This window comes from Myotis daubentonii, chromosome 2 (genome assembly GCF_963259705.1).
Source record: "Myotis daubentonii chromosome 2, mMyoDau2.1, whole genome shotgun sequence".
Classification (NCBI taxonomy): domain Eukaryota; kingdom Metazoa; phylum Chordata; class Mammalia; order Chiroptera; family Vespertilionidae; genus Myotis; species Myotis daubentonii.
The window spans coordinates 48,913,396-48,930,593 of NC_081841.1; the positions used below are offsets into that span (position 1 = coordinate 48,913,396).

Consider the following 17,198-nt stretch of genomic DNA (forward strand, 5'->3'; position numbering starts at 1 on the left):
AAAATAAGAGAGAAGGCCAGTTACGAGGGGATAAGCACCCTTCTGTGCACCCTCCCACCCATGCTCTCTGGGCCAGGGTTTGACACATCAAAGCCCATGAGAGTTTTATTTCAGTTCATCTTCATATCACCCCGATGCGGGAAGTGCTATTATCACTCTCTTTACACATGAGGCCCAGAGAAGCCCAAACCTTGAGGTATCTCTAGCAACTATGATTATAAAATGCACAAAATGAATACTTAATTTTTTAAAAGTTCCACAAAGAGCTTCAAGCCAAGGGAAAGTGGGACAGATAAGGACATGGAATGTCAGCCCCAAAGGCACAGAGGAGCCCTGATGGCGGACAGGTGTAGTAGGTCCCCTAACTTTCTCCTTCAGCTCTTCTTCTCCTGGGAACTTTTATGTAATAATAGTGACACTGTTACCTCTTCCTATTGCAGCTAGATTGACACTTGTTCAACTATAATGTTTGTATATACTGAGGGAGAGAGAGAGAGACAGAGAGAGAGAGACAGAGGAGCAGAGAGAGAAACACTTTAAAATAAAGAACAATGCAGCCCTGGCTGGTGCGGCTCGGTTTGTTGGGTGTTATCCTGTGCACCACGAGGCTGCAGGTTTGATTCCTGGTCAGAGTAGTTGCTGGGGTTGCAGGCTCAATCCCCAGTAGGGGGAGATGTGTCCTCACATTGATGTTTTTCTTTTTCCCTCTCCTTTCTTCTCTCTCTAAAAACCAATAAACTATTTTTAAATAAAGAATAATGCAATGGTTAACAGAAACCTTTGTTAACCTTGGAGCGGGTGAGATGGGCATGGGAAAGGGCATGTGGAGGCATTATGTAGTAGCCACATTCTATTTCTTTGAGTGGTAAGTATACGGTATCTTATTATTAAAACACTATTTTATGTTTTATTTGCCTGTCTGTATATATAAAACATTTCACACATTCAAAACAATTTAAAAAGAAAAAAAAAGTGACTGTGGGTCTGTCAACAGTGTCCCTATAATCCACCCCAGGTCCAGGCTGACTCTTGGACTACGAGAGTATCACAGACATCTAACATTTGGGCAGGGATCCCAGAGGCCCAATAGCACTGCAGGGCAATAAGAGAAACTGTCTAGGATGCCTGTGGCTTAACCCCAGGTCAGCCGAGATGTTGCAACTCCCAGTCATCATGACGTTGCCACAGAGTCTGCATCATCTAAGAGCCCAAACATCTGGTGGAAAAGAGAAGTCAAATGTGGGGGTGGGAGAACATCAGTCCAATCCGTGTAAGAAATGGTCGGCGTCACACGGGCTCCTTAGATGTGAGGATACACGAGGGCTGGGAGGACTTGACATCAGCAAGGCTCCTGGCGGAGCTCTGGGTTAGGCAGGCCGGAGGGCTGGGCCCGGCAGCCAGAGGCTCCCGGTGAAAAGCACCTTTTCCGGGTGAGCTGAGAGAAAATGCAGCCCTGCGTGGGGTTATTTGCTGATGCCAGGAAGCCAGAGTCGAGGACCAGAGTCCAGAGTTGGAAAAGAGGCCTGGGCATCTATGGCCTGGGGCCTGGCCGTCCCACGAATGGTACACAGGCAGGAGAGAGAAAGAGGAGCTGCGAGCGGGCGAGGAGACATCACCATGCTGGACGGTCCCCGGGGGTCCCAGCCTGGGAGGCAGCAGGCCCCTCCCTCGGAGCCCCCACTGCCTCTCTGACAGGTCTCTGGGCCTCAGCTGTGGGCTGCTTCGAATTCCGCTGACACAGGACCAACCCGCATGTGGGAAGCCCAGGGTAGTGACCTCTTCCTCCCCGAGCCCAGCACCTTCCCATGGCCCATCCCGCCCCGGGAACAGAAAGTCAGGGTGGAACACCCACCTGGAGGAGCAGGGGGCAGGCAAGGCGAGCCCAGGGGTCCCTTCTGTGAGGTCTTGCAGACACTTCTGACCGAAAGGGCTCTGAAAGGGAAAGAGAGGGAACATTTTATTTACAGCTCAGCACTGACCTCACAGCCGGTCCTCTAAGGAGCCCAGCAAGCCGGTGACAGAGGCTCTTTCCAGGGACATCGATTCCAGGTCAGGGACTGAAACCTGACAGACGTGACTCGCTGAGGGCAGGCGTGCCATGTCAGAGCGGGCAGGGCTGAGGGGCGGGAGCCAGGCAGCACGGCCCTCCCCGGGGCAGGCAGTAGCAAGGAGCGAGGGCAGTGAGGACTGGAGGTTCTCCCCTCGCAGAGAGGGTGTCAAGGGGAGGAGGGCTTCTTTATAAGGGGGCACTCCTGCTCCATAGCCCTCACCCCAGGTGTGAGGGGTGTTCGGAGAAGTAGAGCCACAGGGTGTCCTAGGGGAGCTGGGGGTTGTAGGCTGGGGTCCGGCCCAGGGCCTGGCCGGCTTCAATGACAGGTGTCTGGGATCTTTTGTCTGTGGAGACTGGGTGTAGGCGGCACAGTGCTGCAAGGGTTAAATCCAGCTGTGCACTCACAAACAGGATGTTTTCTGCCACTTTTAGCTCTTCCCCAGACAGTTTCTCAACTCCCCCGGCCTCAGTGAGGGCTGAAGGTGACTCTGCTGCCCAGATTCTGGGTTTTAGTGGCTTGACGGGTCACCAAGGTGGGGCTGGCAGAATTTCACTCTCCCCACTTCCACCCACACCCAGCCCTGCTTATCCACCCATAGACACACACACACACACACACACACACACACACACACACACACACACACCCTCCCCTCACTGATGCCAACAGGAGGTGGCTGGGGTGATATATAGATATGCAGGTGTCTGACGCTGCAACCTGGTGACAGCCTCCCAGATGGGGAAGGCTTAGACCCCCAACTCTGGTCTCCCTGCCTCCTAGTGGCCCGACTAGACAGGGAAGGGGCTTCCAAGATCTGGGCCCAGCCCACTGAGCCCACTTGCCACCCTCTCAGGCACTGCCAGCCCCATGGAACATCCGGGGAAGACATCAGTGAATCATGAGCTGAGGTAACCTGGGCTAGGCTGGCCCGCTGCCCAGGACCTTGGGTGGGAGGAGGCATACCTGCTGGGGACAAACATGGTGTCACTTGCCCCCAAGCTAAGTTCTCCTTTGCTCCCTCTACTTGTACTGCCCAAGGCCCCGGCTGACCATGCACTTCAGGGTTCTACCCCTTGGCCTTATCAACCCTCAGATGCCCTGCTTGCTCCCAGAGGCTGAGGTGAGAGCCCAGTGGGAACAGAAAGGATCCCTGCTTTCCTGCCCTTCACCTCTAAGATGCTCAGAAGTCAGACATGAGATCCAGGTAGACACCACTCTTGAGTTTAAAAAATAAAGTGCATGGAGTACCTACTGTGTGCCAGTCTGCAAAGCTCGCACGCAGGATCTCACGTCAGCTCATAACATCCTGTGAGGTGAGCAGCAGCCCCTTCTACAGATGGCAGCACCAAAGTCCAGAGAACTCTGAGTGACTTGCCCTGGGTTCCATGGCCAGGCAAGTGGGGTGCCAGGGGTCACACGAGGACAGGCTGACTGCCATGCTCATGTGCATCCCTTGCCTCCTGCTGGCTCCTCCCACCCCAGCGATAAGCATCAGCATAGACACTATCACTCTGCCAGGCCCTGCCCCAAGTTCTTCACATGCACTCACTCATTTAGTCCTCACAACAACCTCGAGGTGGGTACTGTTACTATTCCGATTTCAGGAGTGGGAAACTGAGGCACAGAGAACTCGATTGTGTCTGGAGCTCAGATATGAACCTAGGCATCTTAGCCCGGAGTCTCTGCTCAGTTGCCTTTCCCAAGGGAAACATCTGTCATTCCCCAAGCCAAAGCCCTGGACACCTCTCACTTCCGAGTCAGGGAGTAATGAAAAGAATAACCCCCAAGCCACGAGGGGAAAATGTCTTTTCCTCCCAAGGCTCCCAAAATCAGGGCATGGGAAGCCTCAGTCAGGACCTCCATTCTACCAATCAACTCTTTTTTTTTTTTGTAATCCTCACCCGAGGATATTTTTCCATTGATTTTCGAGAGAGTGGAAGAGAGAGGGAAAGACAGAGAGAAATATTGATGTGAGAGAAACACATCAATTGGTTGCTTCCTGCACGTGCCCTGACCAGGGCCCGGACTGGGGAGGAGCCTGCAACAGAGGTACAAGCCCTTGACCGGAATCGAACCGGACCCTTCGGTTCGCAGGATGACACTCTATCCACTGAACCAAACCGGCTAGCGCCAACCAGCCCCTCTTATCTGGGAAAATACCATTCCACATACCGGCCTCCCCTCCCCATGCAGCTGTGCACTACTGGATGGTCCTTGTCAGAGAGATGATCTTAGGTGTAGCTCTCAGGTCCTAGTGCAGGGAATGTGAGGCAAAGACACAGGGTGAATAAAAGGACAAGTGGAAAAACACCACTTACTACCAGCCCCCTTTGCTGCGTCATAACTCCCACCCCCAATTCATGTTCTGAGTACACAGAACGTCCCACTACTTTTGCTGGGGCTGTCCCCACAGCAACCCCCTCCTGCCTCTGCTTTAGAAATACCCAAAGCCCAGCGCAGAGCCATAGAGAGGCAGAGGGGGTGGAGCTCAGCCCTGCAGAAAGCCCCTGGCTTCCATTCCTCTAGGGTCTGCATCCCACATCAAACGCCTGCCTGAACCTGACCCCAGGCCTGACCTCGCCTTCGCAAGAAATGAAGAGATAACAGGTTTCCTTCCAGTCATCCAAACCAAAACCACTGCCTCTCCGGCACGTCTGCCCATCGGCTCACACAGCAGGCACCCCATCTTCCAGTGGCTTCTGGGAAATGGGCATCCCAGGCCAAGTCTCATCGGGTCAGCCTTGTGGAGTGGTGTCTGCAGGGTGTCCTGGGCAGAGCCCAGGCAAGACAAGGATCAAAGAGCCACTGGGCTCAGGGTCACGCCACCACATTCACTGGACTCTCCTCAGAGCCCTGAGGGTGCTGCAACTGTGACTCTGGGAGGACAAGTGGTGGACAAGAGGTCTGACCTCTCAGGGCTTTGCTGCTCTGAAAATGTGTCACCCCAAAGCCAGAATCCCCATCACGATGAGGCCTAAGACCATTCAGGAGTGAGATGCCCTCACCGAGCTTTCCCTGACCCCCCGTAACCAGATGAGTTCCAACGTACATGGTAGTGCAAGGGAGGCCCACTCACCCTCAGAGGCTAAGGAGCAGAAAGGGCAGGAGTGATGTGGCCCCTAAGGAGCCCCATTGGGAAGGGAAGCGCAGGAGCGGGGCCTAGCTCAGCAGGCTTGGAACTGGAGTGATCAAAACTGGGCTTTCCAATTGTTGACATGGACACAAGATCCTCCTCTGTCTAGAAGGAAACGGAAAGCTAAGTGATTTCCCAGAAGGGGAGAAAACTCTGCTGCTTCCTAAAATTGGTACAGAGTCAACCACACGTGGGCTCTCGGGAGCAGGCAGGCCCGTGTGGATGCCAGCCACAACTGTGCATGTGCGTGCACGCCCTTTCCTCGCAGCTTCGCATTTACTCATCCTTCCAGCTCTGCCCACAGAGTGGTGAACACTGTTTGACCCACCTTATTCTTTATTTGGCATCTTTTTATGCCACTGTAACTTAGGCACAGCAATATCATGGCCAGCCAGGGTGATGCCCCTTCTTCCTTCTCCACTAGCCCAAACATATACCCACACTCTTTTTCCAGAACAGTCTCGGCATTACCTACCTCCCAAAAGAAGCCGAGGGGGAACAGGGCAAAAATGAGGGCAAGAAGAGAGGGAGCGTACTATAGAAACAGATACCTTGTGCAAACCACTTCTTACCCCCGTTGTCTCCCCAGCTCCTGCATGCACATGTTTTAAATATGGGTGATAATGGTTGGAAATTATTTTCTGCAGACTACAATGTCCAAAGTAAAACCAAACAGATACCAGTCATCTCAGAACATCTCAAGATGGGAAGGAAACTTCACACCACCTAGTCTAACCACCTAAACCGCCCCCCACCCCTATAACATTCTAGCCAGTTTGCTAGCCTGCGCTTGAACATTTTTCCTCATGGAGAACAATCTCCCAGGGCAATCCACTCTCTTTGGATGGCTCTATGTTTAGAAAGTTCTTCATTATGTTGCTTAGATCACTGGTCCTAGACCAGCTCTTTGCAGCCACCCAAGATACACCTAGTAGGCCATTCCCTCAGGGTCTCTAGAGGAGGGGTCAGCAGGGCCACCACATGGTGCCACTGTGCAAATTAGAAAAAGGGGCCCATTTTCCATCTGCTGAAAAATTGTCATGAAAAAGAAAGAAAGGAAAATTGTTATGATGTGAGTGAGGTGGCAGGGGAGAAGCAGAGGAGGCTAGACTGGGCTACATTGAATTTGACTTGACCTCATAAATTTGCCAGGTATGATCTTGAGTCCCACAGGGTAAGTAAGGGTGAATGCAGGCAGCATCGGCCTCCGTGGCCTTCACCTGGGGAGGACAATCTTTAGCCCAAGAAAAGGACGCTGTGGAGGAGTGTGAACAGCTGCATGAGCTCTACCAAGCCTTCCTGCCTCCTCCGTCTGGGGCGCCACTGTTTGCAGGGTAGGCTGGCCCCAGCACTGAGCTCTAAGATACATATGAGGTGCACTGAGCTATTTAATGACTGACTGAATGATGGGAAATGAAGTGGCTGATGACTCAGCAGCTGCATGAAGGAGTGTAGCTCTGAAGGTGCTTCTTTTTTAAAAATTTGACTTTAGAGAGAGGAAGGAAGGGGGGGTGGATAGAGAAGAGAGAGAGAAACATTGATGTGAGAGAGAACATCAATTGGTTGCCTCCCACACGTGCCCCAACCAGGGATTGACCCGCAATCTCAGCAAATAACTCTTTGGGGAATAGACAGCACCTTGGAGAACCTTCTAAAAGTCAAGGGCTGATGCCCCATGCAGTGTCAAGGGTTAACAGGTCACTCCAGAGAAATGAGGCTACAAACTCCCTGGCCTGGCCATTCCCCAGGACTTCCTTGGCTGCCTGTCCTGTCACTCTTGAGAGCACTGGCAGCTTCTTGGAGCCGAGCAGCGTCTAGAGGCAGGGTCTCATGAGGCCTCAGGCCATGGAGCAGGAGATACATAGCTTACTTTGATATATTTCCATTTCTTATCTACAGCAATTATTCCTGCAAGCTGCTTTTTTCCAGTGGAAACTCTGCCCTCAGCCTTGTCAACAAGATTTCTGGGTTGATTACTGCTCTCCAGGTAACAGGCGAGCCAAGCCCTGTCACTGCTGGAAAGTGTGGGCAGCGGCAGTGGCCAGTGAAGCATAGGGCACCAACCCATTCATAAGCTACAGCCCAATATCTCTGGTTTTACAGTTGAAGAAACTGAGACCATCAGAGAGGGAGCGACTTGTCCAAAGCCACACAACGAGGGAAAGTGACTCTCCACCTCCGCCCTGGCCAAATCCCAAGACCTCTCATCACCAGCCTGAGCAGCTTCAAGGGGGATAGAGTTGGGTGAGAGAGAAACGGGCCATGGGAGGAAAGGGAATTTCATTCTTCAGAGGAGGGGAGCTATGAGAGGCCATGCAGGAGGCCTGGTGTAGACTGCAGTAGGACCACCCAACACAGCCTCCATCCATACACACAATACAGAGAAACAAAGAGGTGGGTGGTCCTGCCTGACCAACTCCAGCTCCCTTGCTCTGGCCTCCACGGCCTGAAGAAATGGACGAGGACTGAAGACAGGGAATATTTTAAAGCAGGGGTGGGGAACGCCTGGCCCGTAGGCCGTATAAGGCCTGCGAAATCATTTGGTCTGGCCCTGACAAGGCATTGGGAATGACTTAATTAAATGTGTGACTAAATATAGGCTAATTTTTAAGTTGATAATTTTGTATGGCCTGAGAATATTATAAATGTCTAAATGGCCCTTGGCATAAAAAAGGCTCCCCATCCCCATTTGAGAGGGAAGTAGGATACACCTGACCTGCTCTCTCCCTCTTCTGGGTTGCTTTCCTGAGATACCAGGATGAGGATACCTCCCTGGGGTATCAGCTACAGGCGAAAGTTGATAGGGCAGGGAGACTTTGTGTCCGGTGACTTGGAGACCAAGGAATAGAAACCAAGGCAGCCCAAAGGAAGAACATCAAGAATACAGGGCGAGTGAGGCTAGCCCTCTTCGGGGAGACCTGAACCCCTGCTGTTGCTGATGCAGTTGATGGCTAATGAAATTCCCCCTCCCCACATAAAATTCCAATGGCCGCAGAACAGCAGGAGAGAGCTGCTTCTTTTTACCAAGAGATTCTCAGGCCAGTTTTTAGCTTCTACCCAGACTAAGCATTCCCCCAGCCCAAGTCCACCCTTGCTTAGACAGATGGCTTGGAGGCCCACTCCACCCACAGCCTCCCTAGCCAGTCTTCTTTTCCTCATTTTTCTTCTGGGACCAGTATGATCTCTGAATCACTCAGACTTTTCCTGTTCTGTATGAAGGACAGTACCCATCCCCCGGGCCCGCCAGCTCTGAGATACTCAAGATCCTTGGCATCACATCCCCTGTTTACCTCACAACCAACATGGCCAGCTGACGCCCTTGGTTACCCAACCACCATCCAGCTCTCCCCAGCCCATTCCCGGAGACATGATAGCACTGCTGTCTCAGGGCTATTGCGGGGACCAAGATATCTGGGTCGCACTCAGCACGGCTCCTGGCACACTGTAGTTGTATATGTTAGCTCATTATTAGAACGATAGCTGTTATACAATAGTTGGTGAGCTGAGGGCCTGGAAAATGAGAAGACTTGCAGGGCCCAAAGAGGTGCTGTGGGGGCGGGAAGCCCGCTCTCACCCCAAACGCTCCACTCCAAGCAAACGTTGCCCAGAGAGCCACATTTCTGCTGAACTGGGAAGCAACTGACCACCCCACCCATTGGCTGTGGCTTCCAAAAATCTGGCTGCTCAGGGTGGGGAGAAATGGATCATTCTACTGTCTCTCCAACGAGCAGGGCGGCTGAATCACACATGTGGACTTTTCCTCCATAAGGAAGGTAAGGCCTGTGGCTTCTAAGGTGTCACTGATTACGAACTTTTCTCATGCTCATCACCCTTCCCTTCCCTCTGTCACCCAGCACTGTCTCTCTCCTACCGCCTATGTCATCTAGAGCTTGTCCTACATCTGTCATGCATCTGTTCTCCTCTTAGTGGGGCCTGAAGCTCAGCAATCCCATCATGTCCCCCTGTTCGTCATCAAGGCAGTGGCACCTCCTCCCCCACCCATCAGCGCATGCAGCAGAAGGCAGAGCACTGGGAAAGGCTGCAGTCGGGGTGCCAGGGGGGCAGAACCTGAAGGTGGCAGTGAAGGCTGAAGATGCCCTGGCAGCAGGTGGCCTTGCTGTGACCCCTAACCTAGACAGTGGGCTGGCTATGGCTCAGTGGGCCTGGACTCCTGGTTGCCTCCAGCTCTTGGAGGCTTTGGGAGTCCATTCACTTACCGTGGGATAGATTCTGAAGCCTCTGTCAGAGTCAGTAAAGGAGCCCGGATCCTCTGAGATGGGGAGGGCTGGGATAACTCTCTATCAGGCAGCTTCCATCCCATAAGAGGATGACTTACCCAAAGGCACCCTCTCTATCTTCTGGGTTGTTTGCCAGGGTAGACACTCCTCATGTATTCATGAAGCTTCTAGGGCTGAGGCCAACAGGGAGGTTCCCATTCACCTAGAGAGCAGAGCAGTCACCCTGGGTGAACCAGCTGCTCCTCAGGTCCTGATTAGAATGATTCCCCCCTTGAGAGCTTTTCCAGAGCTTCTGTATGGTCAGGTTCCAGCATTCTTCTGCGTAGATTTCCTCTGGGGGACCCCTTGGAAAGCCAGGGGAGCCACAGCATTTCTTCTTGGCAGGCATTGGTTCTGGCTTCCTATGCCTTATCCTTGATGGTGACCCTGCCTGGTTTTAAGTACTTGACTACGTGGCAAGCCCTGTATTAGAAGCCACAGACATGATGGCGAGCCACACACAGACACTGCCATCTTAAAGCGCACAGAGGAACTACAGCTCAGTGCAGCCCATGCTGTGGTACAGGTACGCACAGGGTGATGAAGTGTGCAGGACAACATCTGGCCTGTGCTGGCCAGGCAGAGAAGGTTCTTTAGAGAAGGTGACTTCTCAGCCTCTCCACTGAGATAGGCAGTGGTAAGAAGGAGAACAAGGGTCCCTAGCAGATATGCATGTGCAAAGGCTAAGCAGCAAAAGGGAAAGAGTGTAGCTGAGGCAGAGAAACTAGCTCTGTATGGCTGGAAAGAGAGAGGGGGCATCAGGAAGAGATGGAACAACTGGCCATTTTAATAGGAAGTATATTCTATTCTTTCTTCTACGGCATACTTCTTCTAGTAAAACCACTGAGAATTGAATACCAGGAATTTTTAATTATTGTAATAATATTTTGAAACGGAAGACTTTCAGGCTCCATTCAGATCCCCTGAATCATTCCAAAATGAATCAGCCTTGAGTGTTGTAAAGTAAATTAAAACGGGCCCCCCTCCCATCAATTTGTTTGAAAAGGGCCCCCAAGGTCAGCAAAGCAGTGGCCACCCCTGTAGCTCAGTTAAGGTCCCAGCTAGTAGACACCCAGAACCACCACCCCGACCCTCCTTTGGGGCGGGGGAGTGGGATCCATTACCCTGGACCATCAGTAATGAGCTGGAAGGGAGAAATAGAGGAGAGAGTTCTGGAAAATTCAGCCCAGATGAATAGGGAAAACTGTTTTCTGAGAGAAAATGAAAAGAAAGAACAAAAGGTTCAATAAGGGCAGATGGAAGTTGGTGAACTCTCAGTCACACATCACCAGTTCAATCCATATTTAATGCATCAATCTGTCCAGGGAGGCAGATATGGTTGCTGGGCACAGGGAGACCCAAGTTACCACACAGCCAACTGATCCCAAACCCAACTCCACCCAACCCCAGGGCCCACTCCTCTCTCCTGGTCAACAAGGTCACTTCCTCGTTTCCAGGAATCGCTCTGAGGAAGAGCATCAGCCACAAATACACGATGGCCACAAACAACGTGCACCATGGACATGTGTGGGAAGTCCCCTGCACGTGTGGGCACATGCCAGCCCACACTCTGAGTCAGGGTGTCCACATCACTGCTGGCTTATGTAATACAAGCTCAGCCTTCCCCTCAGAGCTATGATAGAAGATATCCTTTGGTTTCAATGTTTCGGGTCAAAATGTCCTAATCTATCAGGAGATTTCCAGGGCCACCAAGTGGTATGAAATAACTCCCTTTGTGGTAACCCATGCACTCCCTCCAAACTATAACTCCCCTACCCCACCCTATCCATTGGCCATCTTCCTCTTCCTTGTTTTTCTTCGGTGCCCAGGGGCAAAGATGGCACAGATTTGCTACACAGAGCAGCATTCAACGCTGCCTCAGGAGGCGCTAAACCAGGGTCTCCAGAGAAATGACCTCTTTCCTTCCTCAGCAGTCAGCTGGCTGCCCCCCTCTGCCCTGGCTGCCCACCTGGGCCTCCGTACAGGGTAACAGACATCCCACTCCCTTCACCCAACTCTTTCCAGCAAAGGCAAGCATCCCCGGGGAAGAGATGTGATGCACCAGCTCATAGCCTGCGCCCAACTGAAGGAGCTGTGAGTGAAACTCCGCTCTGGCTGGCTGAGCAGGCTCCTCTCTGTCAGCTGGAGCTGCTGCCAGTCAGGCAGCCTGATGGGAAGGGGGAGGCCAGCGGCTGTGGCCCATCACCCCCCAGTGGGGAGAAGTGACGGCCCCTCCACCCACTACTTCCCCTTTGCTCCCCTGCCTCTTACTTTTCCCAGAACTCCCCCTGACCTGAAAAACAACTCTGCAGCCAGGTTCTTCAGGGATTGAAGTTTAACAGAGACAAAAATAATTCCCTAGTGAGCTATTTTCTGCTCAGCTTTGGGAACAATAGCTCAGGGTGACAGGCGGTAGGGGTAGGCATGGGAGAAGGCTGGCCACCAGCCACCCAGAGTCAGTTTAGGGAATTTTTCCCATGTCTACCCCCCACTTCCCCTGGATCGGGATTCTCAGGGTGGTGGGGACCTTAGTCAGGGGCTCAGGACTTACCATCTGCCCCAACTACCTCCACCTGTGGACCCCAGGTGAGGAGTGAGGGCGGCAGGTGAGGAAAGGCCCGCGGAAGCCCGGGCTCCCTGCACAGCGGGCTTCAGTCCTCCATGCCCACGCTGCCACCTCACCAAGCCTCACAAAGGGGATTCTACACCCGTTTGCCCACCTCATGGGACTGTTGTATTAGCAGAGATGAAATATTTAAAGTGTGTTATAAAAATCGTTATAACCCATAAACATGTTACTTCATGAGGTTACTATTATTCTCCCAGTATTTATGAGAAGGAGGAGGACTAGATTCAGGTGTAAAGTAGAGCACAGGCCGTGAGAGAACATTCTGAAGTATTCCACGGAGCATGACCCTCTCTGGCAGCGTGAGGCCCTCACAACCAGGAGGGCCCAAAGTGCAGATCATACGTGGTAAGCGCCATTCATTGCCTACCAAGCCCTCCAGAACATTCCATGTTGTTTTTAATACTTAGAGATCCTTTCCTTACTGTTAGTTTCTGTTTGATTTCTCTATTAAGAATTTTCTTTCTAATAAATATTAGAAAAATATTTATTAGAAACAACTTGGAAAACAGAGTAGGGGAGGAAAAAGGGGAGGAGGGGGAGAGGATTCATTCATGGAATAGCATCAGACCGAACGATTTCATCATAGCTCTCAGAAAAACCCTCACTCTGCATTACAAAGCACCCAGGAGAGTGCTCTGTCGCGCCTTCAGTGAGAAATCCTACCTAAACGAGGACTTTCCTGGTCCCGTTCTATGTAACGGGCACCTGTTAAAAGAAAGAAACTACCAGGGAACACACTGGAGGCTGCAGTGACTGGGCTGTGTTCTGTGTGCCACCCCCGCCCCCCATCACCACCAGTAACTATAAATTTTTAAATTAGTTGTCACTGTTTGAAAAGTAGAGAAATTGCACTTTCGAAAAAAAACAATCTGGATGTCTATTTTTCTATTTTTAAAATTAGATAATTTGGCCACACTGGGCTGCAGTTCCAGTGGCAGCCCTGCTGGCCTGAGACAAGACTGCCCCTAGACCAGGCTTGTGCCCTCCAGTCCATCCCACCAGGGTTTGTATTCCTCCAGCCTCACTCTTACCCCAGGCCCTCCCCCCCCCCCCCCGCCCCCGAACCAGCCCACAGTGACACCAGTGGAGCTCTGTGATCACGGAGACGCGATGCAGAGAACAGGCTGCCTGGGTGTGAACCCCCGCCCTACCTTCTGCTCCCTCCCGGCTGTGTGACCAGAACCAATGACCTGGGCTCCCTAAACTTCGGTTTCCTCACCTATAAAATGAGGAGAGTAACAATACCTGCCTCACAGGTCTGAGGATTACATGAAATAATGCAGGTAAAGTGCTTAGCACAGTGCCTGGCACACGGCGCCGGCGCAGTGAAGGTTGTTGCTTGTTATTCTGAGCCATTGGTTCAATAACTGGGGAGAATCTATGTGAGTTGCAGCCCAGCTCTTTAAATATGTGTCAGCCACACAAAGCAATTGCCTTTCAAATCTCCCTTCTAGCTCAGGGGACCCAGTCTACCTACAAACGTATCTCCACCCAATAAACATCCCTTGTGTGTTTCTGCGGTGGGTTAGGTATTGTGAATGGTGACGCTCGGGAGATGCGTTTCAGGCCTGTTCTCCGGGGCTCCCAGCAGAGCGGGGCTTGTGCAGTCACGGTCCTGTCAGGTGGAGTTAAGCACAAAGCTCTCTCCTCCCTGCCCTTCCCCAACTGTCCAGGAGCTCAGCGTTTGAGAAGAAACTGGGGGTGTGTCTGACTCCTTTCCTTCTAGGCTCCGAACCTTTCCAGAGCTTCACTGCGAAACACTCAGTGGCACATTAGCTCCATTTCACCTCCAGGTTCTCAAGCTGCACACTTGAGTTCTTCCACTGCCCACAGGTTAACATAATTCCATTTCGACAAAGCTGTTCAGATCTCAGATGGAGTTCATTATAATGGAATTTTACCTGAGGCAATCCGTCCCCCACTTCTCAACATCATGGCACCCAAGATGTTGGTGCGCTTGCCAAATAGGCTGGACAGGAGTACCTTCCCACCCCTGGCAGAGGCCGGGCAATTCAGAGCGTTTGGAACAAAGAACTCTGCCCCGAAGGTGTTTTCCAGCATCCTCCCGGCCAGCCTGGAACTGCCCCACTCCCCTCCATGGGCACCACCTGCTGCCTCCTTTCCAGCCTCCTTAGAGGGGCGGGTGGTGGTGGTGGTGGGGGGGGTGGCGGGGAGGACCGAGCTGAGTGCCTGGACACTGTGGGAAAGGTAATGAGCAGGCGAAGAAGCGACATGCATTCCGGACTTGGGAAGACCTGAACTTAAGCTTTGGTTCTGATTTAAGAGCTCCGTGGCTTTGGGCAAGAAATGAAGCCACTTAACTGCTTTGAACCTCAGTTCTCTCTTTTGTAAAATGGGGGGAATAATATTATCTAACGCATAAGATTATTTAGAGGCATAAATGAGAAATGCAGGGAAACACTGAACACGGTGTCTGGAATAGAGGAAGTTATAATAATCACTGGCAGCTATTATGTGATATGTAAGCTTCAGAAGGGTCAAAGGTTGATGCAGAGAGAAACACAGGGACAGAGTTGGGGGTGGGGGATGGCGGGAGAGTTGGTGGGGCCCTGCCACTGAGCCCAGAGTGGGCCTGGCGAGGAGGCCTCGAGCAGAGGTGCTCCCCTGCCTCCAGAGCTGACAGGCACCGACTAGATGAGTAATTACAGGATTTCGGGCTGGGGTGGCCCAGGCAACTGCCCAGCCAGCCACATTCTTCTGTCCGGTGAGTGGGCAGCTGGCTGTTTACGTGGCTGCCAGAACACTGGGTACATCTAGCACCTCTTAAACCAGCACCCCCAGGAACAGTGTTCAACCCTTGGAAGGAGAGGGGGTTCTCTGTGGGCATTCTGCTCCTTCCACGTGGCACCACCTCCGCTGTCTCTCTGCCAGTCCTGCAGCCACTCCCTGCTTCTCAGATTGGACAAAGCAGACGGTCAAAGAACAAGGCCAGATTCTGAGCAATCGGTCAGTGGGGACTATTAAATTCAGTTTACCTCACCTGGAGCCTTGAAATGATCAAGGAGCCCTGGACAGACATAAATCCCATCACAGCCCCCAGCCCCATGTGCTTTGATTAGCTAGCACACATGTGCTCCTGTTACTTCCATGTCCTTTTCTAAAAACTGATGCCCGAGGAAAAGAAAACATACATCCCTCTTAATGCACTTGACAAAAAATGCAATTCAGTGGGCATTCATTGAGCACCTCGTATGTGCTCAGCACTGACACCAGGCTTTTGAGTAAATGGAACAGAACACCAAGTGTGGGGAGGATGTGGAGCCCTGGGTCCCTCACCCGCTGCTGGTGGAAGCACAGAGAGGAAGTGCTTCAGGGCCACCCAGAGACCCTGCCCAGGCTCTCAGTCAGGCTGTGGCACGTCCGGAGCCACCTGAGCACAACACACCAGACTGGCATATACATCAGCCAGAAACCAGGTCCTTAGGTCAAGAATGGTATAATTATGGTAGTTGAAAGGGACTTCAGAAACGCATCTAGTACAATGTTTAGAAATGGAGTCTGTACCAAATATTGAAAGAATGAGAAATAAGGGGAACTTTTATTCACTATTGTGAGGAGTAGGGGGGTCTTGAGGGGGCACAACCACGGTGGAAAACAGTTTGGCATTGTAGAGTAATGCCAAACATGGAACTTTGTCTGAACTAACAATTCCATTCCTGGGGATGTGACCCCGAGAATGCCTACATATGCGCCAGGAGAGGAGCACGACATATTCCAAGCAGTATTATCTCCTCGTAATGGCCCCCAACTAGGAACACCCCAAACACCCATCAACAAGAGGGAAGACGTATGAATGTGGCATATTCTCACAAACGAATACCACATGGCAGTGAAAACTCATGAGCTACAGCTGGGTGTATCGGCTGGATGCCTCTCAGGGACATGATATTGAGTAAAAACAAAAAGGGCATCACAGAGAACATAAATGTATATAAGCTTCAAAGACATGTAGAACTAAATATATTGTTTTGTAAAACATATGTAGATGATAACGTACAAAGAAAAGCAAGGAAATAATTAACCAAAGTTCAAAATATTAATTACTGTGGAGTAGAGAACGAGGAAGAGGATGCAAATGGGAGGGCAAAGGGTGCTTCTCTGGTACTGTGAATGCTCCGTTCTGAACTTCGGGGGCAGACACAGGATATATTATATTGTTCTTTAATCTATACATAAGTGTATTGCATACTCATGTGTGCACGATATATTTCACCGTTTAAAAAATAAAAAAAAAGAACTGAAGACTCTGAGAAGCTAAATGACTTTCCCATGCTCATCAGCTAACAAATGACAGAAAGAGAAATTGTACAGAAACTGAGTTTAGCCCAGACAGCCATTCCTGGATTCTAAAGAAACCTCTTGCAATGATGAGTTTCTGGTCTAGTACATTTGAAAACATCTGTAAGAGACTTTTCACTGAGTAAATCCCCAGGTTCTTGAATACTACCTGGCACACAGAAGGCCCTGGACATGTATCTACTGAATGACTGTCTGCACATGCTTTTCAAGGGCCTATGTCATCCCAGGCGCTTGATTTACATCATCTTCAATACTCACGCAATCCTACACGTGAGTTATTATAACCCCCAGTTTACAGATAAGAAAACTGAGATTTGAAGAGATTAAGAAACTTGCCCAAGGACACAAGCCAGAAAGTGATAAAACCAGGATTTGAACCCCAAATGCAAACCCTGTGTTTCGCTCATCCCACCAGGCTGCTGGCTCAGCTTTTAATAGCACTGCCTAAAATGTCAGCCGTATCCCAAGGAACCCTGAGAGCCAGAGCTGAGGACGGTAAGCTGAGCGTTTTCTCCTTCTACCTCTGTGTCTGGGCTCTGGCACTTGGAGTGGTTTGTAAGACCAGCCCTGTACCAGCAAGCGGTATAGAGCATGGTCACGGATTAACACTGCAGCCATGAGCAGGTTACTGCACTTCTTTAAACCATATTTTCACCACATATACGCTGGAGAGAATCATAGTAACTTACTCCAAAGAGAAGCTGTGATGATGGAAGGAGACATGCAAAGTGATGGGCACAATGCCCAGCAGCGGCTATCAGATGAGGCTAGAGTCCACGTCCCCCTCC

General features: G+C 51.3%; 1 protein-coding gene across 1 annotated transcript in view; it reads right to left on the reverse strand.

The window, feature by feature from the left end:
* The window catches only part of VDR (vitamin D receptor), a 44,023-nt gene extending 42,091 nt beyond the window's left edge, over window positions 1-1,932 (reverse strand). Inside the window, exon 1 of the mRNA XM_059682669.1 lies at window positions 1,853-1,932. The gene's annotated coding sequence lies outside the window, so the exon portion shown is untranslated. The remainder of the gene's footprint in view (window positions 1-1,852) is intronic.
* Window positions 1,933-17,198: the final 15,266 nt, after the last annotated feature.